The following is a 16,611-nucleotide window of genomic DNA, read 5'->3' as shown; positions in this document are numbered from 1 at the left end:
ATCCAGATATTTGTACATACTATCTCTGAGAATACCCTCCATAACTTTTGCCACCACCAAAGTAAAACTTACTGGCCGATAAATACTTGGCCTGCACCTTCTGCTTTTTTTAAACAGTGGAACAACATTTGCAACCCTCCAATCCCGCGACACCACACCCTTCTCCAGTGATGTTTGAAACATCACTGTCAGAGCCCCGGCTATTTGCTCCCTGACCTCCCTTAATGTCCTGGGGAAAATCCCATCAGGACCAGGAGACATCCAACTCTATTGACCCTAGAAGCTCCAAATCCCTCTCTTTACTAATCCCTATCCTTTCCATAACTAAGCCATTCACCTCATTTATCTCACATAGTCCAGTGTCCCTTTTGCTCGTGAATACAGAAAAGAAAAAAAATTGTTCAATATCTCCCCCATCTCATACAGCTTCTCACTTACACATAGTCCACCGTTCCCATTTTCCAGTGGACGGACTCTATCCTTAACCCTCTTTGTACTGTTCTCGTATCTGTAAAAACCCGAAGGACTCACTTTCACCTTATTAGCTATGGATACTTCATACCTTCTTTTTGCCTTTCTAATTTCCCTCTTGAGGTTCTTTCTTCAATATAAGTAAGGATCATAAATCTCATCAATCTTTTGTTTCTTATATTGAGCATGGGCCTCCCTCTTATCCCGAATCATTCATAATTTTTCTAGAAATCCACAGCTCCCTTGAACTTCTAATCTTACATTTCAGCCGATCTGGAACAAAATGATCCTGTACTCTCAAAATCTCACCTTTAAATACCCTCCAATTTTCCTGTTCATCATTTCCAGCTAAAAGATCAGCCCACACAACTCTTTGTAAATCTCTTTTCATTTCTTCAAATCTGGCCTTCCCCCACTCGAAGACCTTTGAGTTCAGACATGACCTATCCCTTTCCATAATTAAGCTAAATCTAATTAACCCATGATCACTGGATCTGAAGTTCTTCCCAATGCTCACCTCCGCCACCTGCCCCATTTCATTCCCTAACCACAGATCAAACACTGCCCCCCATCTCGTGGGCATCTCCACATACTGCTGCAAAAAGCAGTCCTGAACACGTTGTCTAAACTCTAAGCCATGCTGACCTCTCACTGACTGTGTTTCCCAATCGATGTTAGGACTTCACTTGCCTCCTTTCCAGACCCATCAACCAAGGATGAAACTTAGTTTTGTCTTGTGTCATAATGGCAGAGGACATGAAATTCTGGTACATAGTAGGTGCATTGGATGCTGCTAAAGCATGTCGTAGAAGAGAATTTGTTGCTAATCCCCTGGCAGAAAACCAGTACACGAGGCGTCGCGCAATTGGTCTGCACATGTACCTCATGCCAGACTGCCAAAATTCAACGGCACACTAAGGCACTTCTTCAACCTTTCCCAGTGGTACACACGTGGTTGGAACATGTGCATGAGGATCTGCTCGGACCATTGCCAAAATCTCAAAACATGAGATACATTCTAACAGTCGTAGAACGTTTCACACGCTGGCCAGAAGCCATCTCGTTTCCATCTTGTGACACTGAGACAAGGGCTATAGCATTCATCATTAATTGGATGGCTAGATTTGGTTTCCCGACCCACATTGCATCAGACCACGCACCACAATTCACCCACAGTCCAACGGACTTGTGGAACGTTTCCATCGGCAACTGAAGGCCCTACTCACCGGACACAATATAGTCGATGAATTGCCATGGGTTCTATTGGGAGTGTGCACGGCTCCAAATGAAGATGTCTGCATTGTCCGCAGAGATGGTTTATGGTACGGTCCTTACAGTTTCATGGGACATTCATTTCACACCAACTCTGATCTGAACGTCCTTCAGCAGCTTCGACATGGTGTTGTGATCAGCAAATCTTTTCCTACCCACTGGCATGGTTCCCCTAAACAGAATGTGCCCCCAAAACTCCTGGACACTGATTATGTTTTTGTGCACAGATAGGTCCCAGGAGCTCCATTACAATGACCGTATGAGAGCCCTTTCCTTGTGATGAAGAAGGATGGGGTTGTGTATACTTTGGACATTGGGGGGCATTCACAGCTGTTTAGTGTGGACAGATGCAAGCCTGCCCATGTGGATCCAGAAATAATTTTACAGGATCTGAATCATCAATATCTTCCGGCAGACAAACTATCTTAATATTATTACGAGAACTTTGATTTTCCAACGAATCAATGTTTTTTAACAAATCTCTCTTCTGGACATCTCAGCCTGTAAACAAATTGTCAATATGATCCATTCTCTCCGCATAATGGTCCACACGGTCCTTACAGTCAATAAAAATGTCTTCTATCTTCTTAAATTGATCTTGTCCAGTGTCCACTGCTGTTAAACTCTTATTAATATCAACTTGAATAGATGTAATTTCTTCACACATACCAGCCATTTATTTCCTCCATAACAGCAAATTGATCATTTAAAGTTTCACAACCTTAGTTCACAGAAGACATCATCTTTTCATTTTGTTGGATCAGTTCTGTAGACATGAGGTTGACTTCCATCCCTGTTACATGTGCCTTGAAGTCTGGGGAAGGTATCTGGTGAAACAACAGCTTTCATTGGAGAAGGAGATGTTCTTAAAGCCTTAGGCCTCCCTTCATTGAGTCCAACTGCAGCAAGTAGTAAATCTTGTTCTTCTTCTTCTTGAACTTCTGAGTTGTCCTCCTCCACCTCTTCTCTTCCACCTCCTACCTGGCAGCCGGACTATGGATCGGATCCAGAAATTCTTTCAAGTGAGAACATCTTCAGATGCGCCACTGCATACAGACAGTCCCCTTCCTGGTAACTCATGCTTGCATTTTGGCACTCACGCCCAACTCTCCTTAGTCAAGCCTGGCTCGTGTCGAATTCCACACTTTTGCTCCTCCTGGATCGGCCAAAGATCTCGGTGCTACCTTTCATCTCCAGATGTGCAGAGGATGTAGATGTTTCTTCCAGCTGGTCCTGACTTGCACGTTGAGGCTTCAGATTCATTTCTAACTGGTCTCGAGGTTCCTTCTGGAAGGTCGGCCTTGCTTCTTCTGTACTTTTCACAGGTTGACAACCTAGTTTTTTTCTAAGTTGCTTGTTATGATATGGTATTGTATGTACTGACCACAACAGGCATGGGCTTCCCCCCCCTCCTGATGTCATCCTCTCCTAGACTCCTCCCCTGTGACCCAGGCCATAAAGGTCAAGCCACCTCTTCCTTCCCTTCACTTCCCTCACTTGGACCCGGGCCTGCAGTCTTGTGTGTAATAAAGCCTATCGTTCCCCTCAGTCTTTGTCTCTGTGATTATTGGGCCAACTGGTCGTGCCCAACACTGCTTTTTTCTTTTCTTCATTTCCAGAATCCTATTGTAGTAAATTTCTGTTCAAAACATTGATAAAGTCAAAAAAGTCACTACAGTTCGAGTATTGAACAGTTCAGTCAGGGAGAGGTGTCTTCTCACGTCTTTTATCAACGCCATCTTGCCACGACCCCCCCCCCCCACTCCTCCCTTCAGCTGACTCCTTGAACACCATCCAATCATGGACTCTAGACACTCCTGCAGCTGTCTTCCCTCCCGTGACCACCTTCTGGTTGTCCTGATCTCTTAAGTGTTGTGAGCAATTTTAGGCCCCATTTCTAAGAGAGGATGTGATGGTCCAGAGGTGGTTTACAAGAATGATCCTGGGGATGAGAGGAATAAAGTTTGAGGAGCATTTGATGGTTCTGTGCCTATACTCGCCCGAGTTTAGAAGGATGAGGCAGGACCTCATTGAAATCTGATGACTAGTGAAAGGGCTGGATAGAGAGAGGATTTTGCCAGTCGTGCGAGAGTTTAGGACCAGTGGGCACAACCTCAGAATAAAAGGATGTCTGCTTAAAAAGGAGATGGAGAAACCTTTTCATCTGGAGCAGTGATTTTCAAACTCCTCCTCCACACCCCCACCCCCACCCCCCGGATCATATTCCACTTAATCCCTGTGCCAGAAGTGCTCTGTTAGTAAGGGATTACTTAAGGTGGAATGCGATTGGAAAGAAAAAGTTTGAAAACCTTTGTTTTAATTGTACCTCATTGACTTGTTCTGTGCGTGGTTTCATAACTCAAGAGGAAATAGACCAATGACAATTTTTCTCAAGCAAAATATTTCCTTCACAATTGGGTCCACTGCAGTCTTTCTCAGCCTTTTTTCCCATTCATATTCCACTTTAAGCAATCTCTTACTCATTTTTCAACACTCCAAGGAATAAAGTCCCAACCTGTTCAACCTTTCCCTGTAGCTCAACTCCTGAAGATCTGGCAGCTTCCTAGTAAATCTTCTCTGCACTCTTTCAATCTTACTAATACCCTTCCTGTAGCTAGGTGACCAGAACTGCACACAATACTCCTAAGTGGGCCTCACCATCATCTTATCCAACCTCATCATAACTTCCCAACTCTTATTTTCAATATGTTAATTAATGAAGGCCAAGGTGACAAAAGCTGTCTTTAGAACCCGGTCGTCCTGTGACACCACTTTCATGGAATTATGTAACAGTGTTTTATCTCTTGCTGCCGATTTGCGTAACTTGGCTGTTCAATTTCATAATGTTGGCTTCTGGACTATTTTATTGTGCCCCTTGATCTAGAGAGTTCTGGCAGAGCAAAACAATTTTGTTTTCTTTTGTCAGGTCAAATTTTGTCACATTGATCCAAAAACAAGTATTTTCACCATTCCTTCATTTCAGATTCTCTGCAGCTGTCGTATTGTACCTCACAGTGACAGCATCGTGTTTGTCTTGTTTATCCTTTACCCCTCCATCCAGACAGATGTGTTGATCAATGAGTGGACTCCACTCATCCAGCATCACTGCCATTTCTGCTGCTCGGGCTTTTCATCCCATGTAATCAATTTGTTATTTCCCTCTCTTCTTTTTCTCAGCAAAGAGAATCAGGTTTATTTGATCATCTTTCTGAATCCCAGTGAAAGGTTATCGACCTGAAGGTTTTAACTCCGATTATTTTTCAAGTAGATAACCTGCTGAGTATTTCCAGCATTGAGCTTTTATTTTACTGCCTTGGTGTATTACTGAGTGCTTTGAATGGGAGAAGAAATGTGGTTTGTGTTAAGTAAAGATGTCTAGATTATGGGGTGGATTTAGAAAAATAGATGTAAAAGTGGAGGGTTCATGGAAATAGTTAATACATCTTTTCGATTTTTGGAGTCTCCTGCCGGAATGCGTGGGATAATCACGGGGCTTAATTCAAACCCGCTGGCAGCAAACTCTTAATGATGTCCCACCTTGTCCCGTGGAGCCCAGCACATATAACCATATGACAGTTTACAGCACAGAAACAGGTCATATTGGCCCTTCGAGTCTGTGCCAGTTCACATGAACAACTCCACTAGTTTTCCCCTCCAACACTCTGGCCATATCCCTCCAACACCCTCATATCCATGTACACATCCAACCTTCTCTTAAATGACAGAAAGGACCCTGCCGCAATTATCTCTTCTGGAAGATCATTCCATTCTGCCACCACTCTCTGAGTGAAGAAACATCCTCTAACATTCCTCCTAAAGTTTTGCACCCTTACCTTGAACTCATGCCCTCTTGTTCCAACCTCTCCTGCCCTCAGGGGAAAGAGTCTACTCACGTCCAGTCTATCTATTCCTTTCATAATTTGAATACCTCTATCATAACCCCCTTCATCCGTCTATGTTTGAATGAATAAAGTCGCTGTCTCCTTAATCTTTCTCTGTACTCTAGATGTTGTAAGACACGTAACATTTTTGTAAATCTTTTCTGCACCCTCTCCACGTTACCTATTTTATTCCTATATTTGGAGACCAGAACTGAAAACAATTCTCCAAACCTGGCCTCACCAATGCGTTAAACAGTTGCTGCATCTCTTCCACCTATACTCTAGTCTATGATATGATTTCTGAATGCCAGCAGATCATATCTCAGGATAAGATATTGGACCAATGTTTCCTTCATCTTGGAAGAAACATCTTATTGACCGGAGACACAGCTTATCTCATCCATTCATCAGAACATCTGTCAAGCTCATGTCAAATAAATATGTATAGCATGGACTGAGAAAAGGTGTCGAGCAATGGGTTTGCATATGTACCTCCTGCCAGACTGCCAAGATTCAGTGCCACACTAAGGTACCTCTTCAACATTTCCCGACAGTATGCAGGCAGTTGGAACACGTGCATGTGGACCTGCTTGGACCATTGCCAGAATCTCAAAACATGAGATACATTCTAACAGTTGTAGAACATTTCACGTGCTGACCAGAGGCCGTCCCGTTGCCATCCAGTGACACTGAGACAAGGGCCAGAGCATTCATCGTCAACTGGATTTGGTTTTCCCACATTAATTCAGTCCGCAGAACTCAATTCACCCTCATTCCCACTGGCAACTGAAGTCCACTTTTAAGGCCCGACTCACTGGTCCCAGTTAGGTTGATGAGTTGCCATGCATTCTTTTGGGAGTGCACACAGCTCCAAAGTAAGATATGTCTGCATTTTCCGCAGAGATGCTTTATGGTCTGGTCCTTACAGTTTCATGGGACATTGATTTCACAACCAATTCTGATCTGAACATCCTTCAGCAGCTTCGACATGGTATCACGATCAGCAAAGCTTTTCCTACCCACTGGCTTGGATCCCCTTAACAGAATGTGCCCCACCACTCCTGGACGCTGATTTTGTTTTTGTGCGCAGGACCCAGGAATGCTGTTACAACGACCGTATGAGGACCTTTTCTGCGTGGTGAAGAAGGATGGGTTTGAGTATACTTTGGACATTGGGGGACATTCGCAGCTGTTTAGTTTGGACAGACACAAGCCTGCCCATGTGGATCCCGCTTCACCCATTCAGTGCCTCCAGCCCAGACGATTAGCGTGTCCACCTAAGGTGCATGCAGCTGGTGTTTTACTTTCTGGCGACGGTTCTGGGGGGTGTAGCAGCTGTGTAGCGGGCCGAGTGGGCAAGTTTCTTTGGCGGGCACATGAAATCGTAAGGCAGACAGCTGGGAACTCATCCATTTAATTGACCACATGCACGTGGTGCTGCGTGCCAAGGAACAGCACGTTGGTCTGTGATTTCTCCTGCCGGAAGGTGCGGGACGCTCACAGGTCCCGTGGATCTGCAGCAAACACATAATGATGTCCCACCTTGACCCATGGAGCACAGGACATGCTGTAAATAGAAGAAGCCTGTAAAGACTGAATAAAGCAGTCTTGTGTTGACTAACCTGGTATGTGTGTGTGTGTGTGTGTGTGTTGCTGTAATAGCTCTGTCGAAGTAGCCGCTACATATATAAATATTTGGAGGATTATTGCACTTAGAGGATACTTTTCATCCATCTCACAGCCTGTGGGAAGAAGCTATTCCCCAGCCTGTAAGTCCTGATTTTGATGATGGACGTGGTGAAAATGGTCTTTGTACTATTGCTTGAGCCTGATTTGAACAACACTCCCAGTAAATGTCATCTACAGAAAAAGGGAGATCCCAGTGATCCTCACTACTCTGCATCATTCCTGTCTGATGCTTTACAGCAACTAGACCATCCAATGGTGCAGCCAGACAGTAGACTCAACTGCGCTCCTGTAAAATCTCAGGATGAGAACCGTTGGCCTTGACCTCCTCAGCCTCCTTGGGAAATGTAGGCCCTTCCTGACCAATAAGGAGATGTGATTGTTTTGTGTATTAATACGTGTGCTGTATGGATGGGAATTTTATGTGATTGTATTGTCTATTCTTGCTCTTCAACAATTTTTAGTGGATAGAAAAAGCGCAAATCTAAATAGGTCATATGCATTAAATGGTGGACTATTGAGATGTGCCTCAGTTTTCTTCTTCTTCAGGCTGACTTCCAGGCCAAACATTTTGGCAGTTTCCGCAAAGCAGGACGTCAAGCGCTGAAGAGCTGGCTCTGAATGGGCAACTAAAGCGGCATCATCTGCAAAGAGTAGTTCACGGACAAGTTTCTCTTGTGTCTTGGTGTGAGCTTGCAGGCGCCTCAGATTGAAGAGACTGCCATCCGTGCGGTACCGGATGTAAACAGCGTCTTCATTGTTGGGGTCTCTATCAGCCAGCTCCCCACCATGACTACCAGCCCCCCCACATCTCCATCGGGCACACAAAACTCAAAACGGTCAACCAGTTTACCTATCTCGGCTGCACCATTTCATCAGATGCAAGGATCGACAATGAGATAGACAACAGACTCGCCAAGGCAAATAGCGCCTTTGGAAGACTACACAAAAGAGTCTGGAAAAACAACCAACTGAAAAACCTCACAAAGATAAGCGTATACAGAGCTGTTGTCATACCCACACTCCTGTTCGGCTCCGAATCATGGGTCCTCTACCGGCATCACCTACGGCTCCTAGAACGCTTCCACCAGCGTTGTCTCCGCTCCATCCTCAACATCCATTGGAGCGCTTACACCCCTAACGTCGAAGTACTCGAGATGGCAGAGGTCGACAGCATTGAGTCCGCGCTGCTGAAGATCCAGCTGCGCTGGATGGGTCACGTCTCCAGAATGGAGGACCATCGCCTTCCCAAGATCGTGTTATATGGCGAGCTCTCCACTGGCCACCGTGACAGAGGTGCACCAAAGAAAAGGTACAAGGACTGCCTAAAGAAATCTCTTGGTGCCTGCCACATTGACCACCGCCAGTGGGCTGATAACGCCTCAAACCGTGCATCTTGGCGCCTCACAGTTTGGCGGGCAGCAACCTCCTTTGAAGAAGACCGCAGAGCCCACCTCACTGACAAAAGGAAAAGGAGGAAAAACCCAACACCCAACCCCAACCAACCAATTTTCCCTTGCAACCGCTGCAATCGTGTCTGCCTGTCCCGCATCGGACTTGTCAGCCACAAACGAGCCTGCAGCTGACGTGGACTTTTTACCCCCTCCATAAATCTTCGTCCGCGAAGCCAAGCCAAAGAAAAGATCGAGATGTGCAGAACAACAAAGGGATGTAGGAGTGATGGTAAATAGTTCCCTCAAGACTGATACTCAGGTAGATGGTGTGGTGTAAAAGGCATTTGGAATGTTGGCCTTCATAAATCGGAGTATTGAATTCAAGAGCAGGGAGGTTATGATGAAATTGTACAAGGCATTGGTGAGGCCAAATTTGGAGTTCTGTGTACAGTTTTGGTCACCAAATTATAGGAAAGATATAAACAAAATAGAGAGAGTGCAGAGAAGGTTCACAAGAATGTTGACAGGATTTCAAGGTTTGAGTTACAGGGAAAGGTTGTGCAGACTGGGGCTTTTTTCTCTGGAGCGTAGAAGATTGAGAGGGGACTTGATAGAGGTGTTTTAAGATTTTAAAAGGGGCAGACAGAGTAGATGTGGATAGTCTTTTTCAATTAAGAGTGGGGGAGATTCAAACTGGAGGGCATGGTTTAAGATTGAAGGGGTAAAATTATAAAGGGAACATGAGGGGAAATTTCTTTACGCAAAGGGTGGTAGGGATGTGGAATGAGCTTCCGGCAGACGTAGTTGAGGCGGGATCATTGGTTACATTTAAGTATAGACTGGATAGTTACATGGAGAGGAGAGGACTGGAGGGGTATGGACTGGGTATTGGTCAGTGGGAGTAGGAGGGTGGGAATTTGTTATGGCACTAGTTGGGCCGAACTGGCCTGTTCTGTGCTCTAACTGGTTATATTGTACCTTAGGATGTACAATCATGTACAGATTGTCTTTAAATAGTCATTTGGCCCAGATGTCTTTTCAGTCCAAGAATACTTTCGGTTACAGGCTGATTTTGAACAATCACGCCATTGATTCTTAAACAAACATCGTTTTTAATTTTCTTTAAACAAAAACAAAATCAGGATCAAACTTTAACTTATCACTATTAACAGTCTTCCATTACCACCATCTAATTTTAAATGCAGGTGTATTTAATGTGCATAAAGTTCTTTGACACAACTCCAAGTTCACCGGTGTCTATCAATTCTTATACTGTGCACAGAATTCAACATTTATGAATTTGCACCAAGCTCTGGTGCTTAAAAGTAAATGTGTACCCTCCAGTAAGGCTCTTATTGGTTTCAGAGAGGGATTGCTTGCTCATTGGACACACATAAACTGATTCCCTCTGATCAGCCACTTTGGTGTCTTGCCAAAGAAACTTGACCCATCAGGGTTTTCCAAATGATAACCTCTTCTGCAGGTCACCATAGAGTTCCTTTTGTTTCCCTTTTTTCAAGTGAAACATCATTTCTATCCAGCTATTTCTTCATATGGACAACAAAGTTTTTCAACATGCTGAACTGAGAACTAACACCCCGTCTTCAAAACAAGATGCCAGCTTGCCATCTCTCTCTCTCTCTCTCTCTCTCTCTCTCTCTCTCTCTCTTAGAAAAAGCCTATTTGGTCTCTCCTCTCTGCTTGCAAAACCACATGAACTTCTTAGAACAGCAAACTGGAACCAGCCAGATTACTGCACCAGACCCAAACTTCTGAGTCCATTCATCTGTTCCTTTAAAAGCAATAATCAATTTACACCTGCTTTTGAAATTCTTTAGTAAAACAGTCTCCTTGTTTTGTCTTTGAAAAGGCTCTTGGTGCCTGAATGACTCACTCTCAGCCAAGCTCTTGCATTTTAAATAAGAGCTGTATTGTGAAGTGTATGTGTTTGTTTGTGACCTAAACGACTCCTCCAATCCATCTCTTTCAAAAACATCTCTATATACAATATAAAATATATAATCTGTCACAGGACAGACGCAGCAGAGGAGTTGTGATAAAATCAACGGTGTCCTTGCAAAAATAAAAAGTGGGAAGAGGTATAATCTGGTGAGTAGAATTTTTAATAGTTTGAAACTTGAACCTCTCTCTCTATTTCAGGAGACAATTTACTGTCATGTAATTAAAAAGTGACATATCACACAAAATTGCTTTTTTCCTGCTGTAAGACAAACAGATTCACCTCTGGCAGAAGTTGACTGAAATACCTCTTGCACCCACCATCCCCTGCCACCCTGAACCCTGGGACAAGTCACTGAGGGTCTGTGGATTCTCTTTCAATGCTCACAGACCATCCAAGTCATTGGCAATGTGAGCTCCAGTTTTGAACCTCTGACATAATTAGGAACCATTTAGCACTCACTCGTATCCCAGGACTGATACCTGACACCCTTTTAGCCAGTTTAGACCCAGTCTCTAGCATTCCACAGCCTGGTGTGAGTTCCTTGACTGCTATGTCCAGAAGCCCGCAGCCTGCGTGGGTTCCTCTCTTGAAGTCACCAACAGGAGACTTCTTAGTTACAAATTAACTAAGAGGAGAATCTCACATGTCTAGATGGATGGAAATGGCATTATTACAAATTGAAGCCTTATATTTGAATATTCAGGTGCCAAATTTGCAAATGCATAGAATATATATTTCTCAAGCTATTTGTAATCTTTTTCCAAAGGAATACAACCTTGAATATTTGCATGTCATCTTGGCATCCCTAAAAATATATGTATATCTTATTTCCAAGTAAGTGCAATACATGTCCTCATCACCGCTAACGTTAATTTAACAAATTTCAATTGATATATTAATAGATTTAATTTGGGCCTTGTTCCTTCAATATTTCCTAATAAAATTAAGGTCAGATTCTGCGGAAAAACATATCCTATAACTTGTTCCATTAATATTGTCATTCTCCTCAAAAAGATCTTGCATTAGGACAAAGATAAGTTGCAACATCTTCAACACACCTAAAACATTGATCTGATAATTCTGATTTTATTCTATTCAATTTCACTGGTGTAAGAAGTAACTGTAGAAGAAAAACTAGTTGTGAATTACTTCCTCACTGCTGCAATGTGGAACTCTGGTCAATAGTTCCAGACTGCTGAGTTGAAGTGAATTAATACATCTCCCCTGGATCACATGATCTCTATTGCCAAATCATCTTCCTGTAGAGCTTTTCAAATCCAACAGCCTGAGTCACCTGACTCCAGGGGCAGCTTTCAGATAAAATCCTTTCTGACATCTGCTACATGACTGATGTCAAAACAATTATACTGAACTAATTTGTATATTACATTGAGATCCTTATATGGATCTGCCCATATTTGCCAATCAATTACAATATTCAGATCCATTTCCCACCTTTGTCTCAACTTATGAACTCCTCATTTTAAAGTTCCTACTTGTAATAAAGAGGACATCATCAAATAATTGTTTTTAACAATTCCTCTTATAAGGAATTTCTATTTCAGTACAACATAGTTGGTCCTAACTTATCCTTCAAATATGCTCTAAGTTGGAAATAGCAAAAAGATTGTGATGAGGTATACGATATTTATTTCTCAATTGCTCAAATGACATTAATTGACCCCTTTCATAACAATCTTCAACATTTATAATCCCCTTATGAAACCAGCTATCCAGAAATTGATGATCCTTTAAAAAAGATACGAGGATTTTGAATCAAAGCCATCCACTTACACCAATTTCATCATTTATTTTATTCCATATATTAATCAAATGTTTCAACAATTGTGTATCTTTATCACCAACCATTAATTTTGATTCCCACTTGTACATAAATTCTTTTGCTTTTCCCTCTCCTATTTTATTTGATTCTATTTTAACCCTTTCAAAAAAAGAAGCAAGAAATCTCATTTGAGCTGCTCCATAACAATTTTTAAAATGAGGAAGCTGCAGTCCTCTCAATGCAGAATTTGCATTGGGTTACTTGTAAGATGGGATTCAATCAGAAATGGGTTCACGTCACATAAAACCACGATGCAGCATGTTTTCTAAGAATGGGATGCAAGAGGAGGGTTGACTAGGTCTCCAGCAGGATATAGATCACAAGATATAGGAGCAGAAGTAGGCCCGTCGAGTCTGTTCCACCATTCTTCCACTCACCCCCACTCCTCAACTTTCTCCCAATAACCCTTGATTCCTTGTCAATCTCTGCCTTAAATGCACCCAATGACGTCACGTGGGTTTCACGACCCACTGACACAATCAATTTTTTCCACATTTGTTTTAAATTGACACCCTTTTATCCTGAAATTATGCTCTCGTGTCCTAGAATCCCCTACCATCGGAAATAATCTTTGCCATATGTACTCTGCCCAGTCCATCTAGCATTTGAAATGCCTCTGAGGTCCCCCTTATCCTTCTGTACTCCAACTAGTACAGTCAAAGAGTCGACAATTGTTCCTCATACACTAACCCTTTCATTCCTGATATCATTCCAGTAAATGATCTCTGACCTTCTCCAACACCAGCACATCTTTTCTCAAATACAGCACCCAAAACTCGAATTCTGATTGAATGGAAAGGCAATTCTCCAACGACACAAACACAACAGTTACATGATATTATGTCTTGTTGATATTTACCACTCGGGAAGGTTCTTGTTGGTTTTCAGATAGAGGTGTGTTGTTCAGGCAAGCATTAGTGTTTTTGTGACTCAACGTACCAGCATCTGAAGTCCGTTTTCTCTTCAGAAAAGCTTGATAGCTTAAGCATGGAGCAGAGCTGAGCCACGACTTTGCAGGTATTTAAGGGAGTGTGTGGGCAGGGTTTGTTCTGGACCAACAATCTCACCAAATGACTCTGCTTGAAATCAAGATTCAAACTATTTTGAGGAATACAACAGGAATTGTTCAACAAGAGCCTGGTGTTCCCTGAGGAGTTTTCTTTCAATAGTGGAAATTATTATTTTTTAAAGCCCGTTAATCTTCCTGATACAGATCTTTCTATTTAACTTTCAGGTTGCTATCTGTTGTTAACTTGGAGGCCTTTAATGGGGTGACTGGGTGGAATCTTTGCTTTAACCAAGCAGTTCTCTTGCAATTTTCCAGCTGTAGGATGCGGTGCAGTTGCTTGCAAGTTTAGCAAGTGGGATGATGATGTGAAACTGCAAGTCACAGCGTCATTTTTGTTTTTGAAAATGCCAAGGTGAAAATTTTAACGTTAGTCTTCTTGGTTTGCTTAAGTTTACAGAGGAGATGTTGGGTCAAGCTGAGAAGACAGAGTTGGATGCCCATTTGGCGAATCGGCTGAGCAAAGCAGAAAGCACAAAACGAGGGGCTGAAAAATTAATGAAGCAAACTGAAGTGCCGTTGAACCCAAACCCAGGTAAAGAAATTAATTTGAGCAGCAATACTTAAGAGATCAAACGATTTGGGCTTTTAGTGGTGTCCTATTTAAATGAACAAAATCTGATTAGAATAGAAGTTTATCTAATGTTTGGAAGTTGCCACAAAAAAATGGAGCATATAAATAAGATGTTGTAATTAAGATAAATGAACAATAAAATGAGCCTGGTGTCACAGTATCTGCTTCAGTCTACAGTACATCACCATTAAACCTGGTCCCCACTTTACTCCTGGTGTCAAATTATCTACCTCAACATACTGTAAATCACTGTTAAACTTTCTCCACCTGTGAACCTGGTGTCACAGTATCTGACACAGTTCATAGTATATCACTGTTAAACCTCACAAATGTGAATCCTACTATAAAATAATGCACCCCTTCTAAGTCTCACAGTATTCTAATCCCCACCTATTTTAAAAATTCCAAAAAAAAGAGAAACATCAATCCCAAAACAAGTTACTCAAGAGTAGTAGCCCCCTAAAAATCTGGGTGTGGTAAAGTCCACAAGTGGCATGTGACTAAAGGACTCAGTGTCACCCACCACCAGTCAGACTTTCACAAAGTACTGAAACAAAAACATTCAACCCAGTGATTCCAGTCCCACTGATTGTTCCGGATCTTCAATATCGAGAAGACTTTGTGTCAATTCAACTTTTTTCCCATTCTTTCCATATTTTCCAATCTTCCCATTTCCATTCCCATTGACCTTTCCCTTTGGTGACAATGGTGACGATCTCCCACTTCCTCATACATCTGGCAATGAATTAGCAAATATTAAAGCATCGTGGTCATTCTCAAAAAACTGAGATTGAAAATTCCCATAAAAATCTTTCAATACTGCCGCATAACGAAAAGCAAATTTATATCCCTTTCGCCACAATACTTCTTAGGCTGAATTAAATTCTCGGTCTCTTCTGATAATTTCTTGACTCAGATCTGCATTAAAAAAAACCCTATTATTTTGAACCATCAGTGGATCCTGATTTTGCCGTGTTTTCTGCACCACCAATCGGAGGATCATCTCTCTGTCTTGATATTTAAAAGAGTGAATCAAAACTGCTCGTGGTAATTGGCCTGGAAACGGTTTCTTCCTTAACGCTCTGTTTGCTCGATCTAATTCCAGTCCATCTGGAATAAATTACCTGCCCTACACTTCTGGGATCCATTTCTTCAAAACCTACATCGGATCCGAACCTTGCATATCTTCCGGAAGACCTACTATCTTAACATTATTTCTACGACATTGGTTTTCTAATGAGCCAAACTTCTTCAATAATTCCTTCTTCTGAATCCCCCAATCTACAAAAGGATCTTCCACTATTTCCATTTTTTCTCTATTATGCTCCATTTGACTCTTGCATTCAAGAAAGCCTCCTCAATCTTTTTAAAATGATCTTGCACAGTATCCACTGATCGTGTCCATCTCGTAACATCACTCTTAACTACATTAATATCTTGCTTCATAAAAGTTATTTCTTCACACACAGTGTTCATTTTAGTTTTCATTTCTGAAAATCCTTGAGTCATCTGATGAGTCATCTGCATTGATATATTTGCCATATCTTCCATGAGCTGAGCAATCCCTTCCCGAATTGGAAACACAGAATCCAGTCCAGGATCCATCACCTCCATTTGAGGCTGACCTTCTTTTGCCGCAGTCCCCAGTTGTTGAAATTCTAATGAAATTGAGCATCTTCTTCCTCCATAGCAATAGGTCCTCTTCCGGTGCTGCTGTGGGTCTGGACACCCGACAACAGTGTGCCGACCTCGTCAGTTCACCGTCGATCAGGCTCCCCCACAGCCCACACCTTCTCCAAAGGTTTGTGGACCCTCAACACACTGTGCATGCCCAGTAGGGCCACCGACTATGCAGTGCGTCTTCTGATGCTACACTGTACCTCTCCTGACCACCAGGCAATGCTGCACGCTTATGTGCCTGTCCTCGCTCAGCTGGCCCGCCCTCACGCCTGTGTTCATGAGTGCACGAGTCAAAACCGCTGAACTCATCGCTGAGCTGGTGCCATCTTGCGATAGCGCAAGTGGTGCCGACGAAATACTTCGCCGGGCAGGAATCCTCTGAGGCTTGGAGACGCCAGTCAACGACTCCGTTGCTTCAAGTTGAACTCGGCCATAATTCTTCAACACTTTTGTAAGGTAATTTCTTCTGGAACTGAGTTTTCGATTTTTTCACATTTGTAACTATTTTGATCCTCCACAATTCCAAAGTCTATAAACAGTATTTTTAATCACTTTTACAACTTTTAAAATCAAGCATTTAATAGTCTAACTGGGGAAGGGTGGAACCACACGTCTACCCTCTGCACCATCTTGTCACAGTATCTGACACAGTTTATAGTAAATCACTGTTAAACCTTCACATTACTGTGAATGCTGTCTCTCAGTTTCTGCCTCAATCTACCGTTCATCAACATTAAACCTTCTCCCCCTGTTAACTTCGTGTTAAAGTATCAGCCTAAGT

Source organism: Narcine bancroftii, unplaced genomic scaffold (assembly GCF_036971445.1).
Source record: "Narcine bancroftii isolate sNarBan1 unplaced genomic scaffold, sNarBan1.hap1 Scaffold_185, whole genome shotgun sequence".
In the NCBI taxonomy this organism is placed as follows: domain Eukaryota; kingdom Metazoa; phylum Chordata; class Chondrichthyes; order Torpediniformes; family Narcinidae; genus Narcine; species Narcine bancroftii.
The sequence above is the reverse complement of the archived record's forward strand: the minus strand, read 5'-3'. Positions refer to the sequence as shown.